The following is a 2,500-nucleotide window of genomic DNA, read 5'->3' as shown; positions in this document are numbered from 1 at the left end:
CCCGGCTCCAGCCGACTCCCCCGAGGATCCTGCTGCCGTCACCGGGAGCGGGCTAGGGGGAAGGTGAGCCGGGGGGGGAGGAGGGGGGGGAGGCCCCCCGCGGCGGAGGGGGAGCGTCCGGCGGGAGGGACGGACGACGACGGCGGCGGAGGGGCCGGCCCGCGTCGCGGGCGGGCGACGGCGCGCAAGCGGGACCCCGGAGTGGAAGGGCCTGCCTCCCGGCCCTGGCGAGCGAGGCGCCGCGCGAGAGCGAGCGAGCCCGTGGGCGCGTGCCGGGGGCAGGGCCGGCGGGCCGCGCGAGCCCGCCGCGAGGAAGAGGGGTTACGGGCCCCCGTGGCATTCCGAAACCTGTGCCGGCCCGCCGCCGGGCCGCCGCCGGGCCGCCGCGCCTCGCTGCCGATGCCGACGGCACCGGACACCGGTGTGGCCCCCCCGCCCGCCGCGTCCCGGCTGCCGCGCGCGCGTACCCGAGTTCGCCTGTCCCGCACTCTGCGCCGCGGGGCCGAGCACGGGGCTCGGCCCGCCGGCGGGTGCACGGCCCTCCCGAGGCCGCGCTCGCTCGCCGAGAGCCCGCTGCCGATTCCACCGCTGCCGGTGGGGGACCGCCTCCCCCCGTCTCTCCCCTCTCGCCTCTGCTGGTGCCCGCTCCGCTGCCGGTGCCCGTCTCCGGGAGCCGCGGCCCGCCCCCCCCGCCCCCCCACCCCACGGCGCTCCGCTGCCGCTGGGGGGGAAGGGGAAGGGGGGGGGGTCCGGCCCAGGGGAGGGCCCGGCGGGAGCGGGCGGCAGTGCGTGTGAGGGGCGGCGGGGCTTGGCTACTCCCCCCGGCGCCCGCGGGAGAGGAAGCGGCGGGCGCGGAGGCGAGGGAGACGGCCCTCCGGGTTGGGACGGGTCCCACGGGTCCCCACCCCTAAGCTGTGGGGGGCGGACCCGCGGCGGGCTGCGGCGGAGCAGCCCGTCCGCAGAGACCTGCGGGGGCAGGCGTTCCGGGATGGCGCGCGGGGCGGGCGCCGGGCCCCCGAGCGGGGGGCGTCGCGTTGAGGCCAAGCGAGGCGACGGTTCGTGCCCGAGTGGGCGGCCCGAGCCACGGCTCTCCTCCCGGGTGCAGCTGCCACCCGGCGCCGGGTTACTGAGGGAAACCCCGGGCCCCGGGAGGAGGACGAGGTCGTGGCGGCGGGTGTCGGGCGCACCCCGCGGGCGGACGCTCCGCCGAGGGGCGCGGGGGCCGGCTGGCGGGTGCCGGGTTCCCCCTCCGCGTCCCGTCTCGTCGCCGCTGCCGAGGCTGCCGCCGTCGCCGCGAGGCGGCGGCGGCCCGGTGGCGGGCGGCGGCGGGGGAGGCACCCCCGCGGGGATTTCAGGTCGTTTCCCTCACCCCAGGGCCAGGTACCTAGCGCCCGCGCTTCTCCTGCCCCCCCCTCGGTGACCCACCCGTGTGGTCCCGTGTGCCAGCGTGCTCCTCCCGGGTGCCGCACCGTGCGCGCCGCACCGGCCGTGCCTTCCCCCCCCCCGCCTCGGCTTCCCCCCACCCCGGTCCTTCCTCCCCCGCGGTGGGGGTGGGGGGGGCGGGGAGGGAGGGAGCGAGCGAGAGAGGGGAGAGGGCCTCCGGCCACCGCGGCCGCCGGCAGCCGCCCCGGGCAGGGATGGCCATGGGCCCCGGGCTCCGGGCCCGAGGGTTCTCGGTTGGAGAGCCGGGCGGAGGTTTAAAGACTCGGGCGGCCCGATGCGACTCGCGGAGGCGGCCGGGCGTGCTGCCGGAGGGCCGGGGGGTCGGCGCGCGCGGGCGCCGCGCCCCCCCATGCCAGCCGGCGCGCCCCGTGCTCGCCCCGCGGGCAGCCGGGACGGAGAGGGGTTACCCTGCCCCCTCTCTCCGCGGTCTGGTCTCGGCGGAGAGACGCCGCGCGGTCGGCCTAGTTGCCGGCCTGCCTCGAGCGTTGCGAGCCGGGCGCGAGCGCGTGCTCGCCGCCGGGAGGGCGAGCCCCCACCGCGGGTGGTGCGGGCGCCGAGCCTCCGCGCGTCTCCTCCTTCTCCCTGGCCGGTGCTTCTGGGTCTTCCGCCGTGGCCGCCGTCGGCGGCGCCCTACCCTACGCGCCCGCCCCGGCACTCTGCCGTCCGGGGCGCCCGCCTCGCTCTGCCCCGCCCGGCTCCGCCAGGCAGCGGGGGGGCGGTGGTGGGGCGGCGGCGGGGGCGGCCCGCCCCGCTCTCCGCGTGGAGACGGGGAGAGCGGGCGCCGTCCCCGTCCGTGCCGCCTTGCCCGCCTGCCCGCCGCCGGGCGTCTGTCCGCGGAGGGGACGGGTGAGCGCGTGGTGTCACCCGCGAGGCGGTGTGTGCGGGCGCGCGGGGGTGTGGGCGCCGCGGCGGCGGCGGCGGCGGCGGTCGAGCCGGAGGGCCGGCGAGGCGAGCGGGGAGCTGGGAAGCGCGGGGCCGGCGGGCCGCAGGCGCGCGGGCGGCGGGGCGACGCCGCTCCCGGTGGCGGCCGGGCTCTGACGCCTGGGGCGGGGGGGGG

This window comes from Dromaius novaehollandiae, unplaced genomic scaffold (assembly GCF_036370855.1).
Source record: "Dromaius novaehollandiae isolate bDroNov1 unplaced genomic scaffold, bDroNov1.hap1 HAP1_SCAFFOLD_94, whole genome shotgun sequence".
Taxonomy (NCBI): domain Eukaryota; kingdom Metazoa; phylum Chordata; class Aves; order Casuariiformes; family Dromaiidae; genus Dromaius; species Dromaius novaehollandiae.
The sequence above is the reverse complement of the archived record's forward strand: the minus strand, read 5'-3'. Positions refer to the sequence as shown.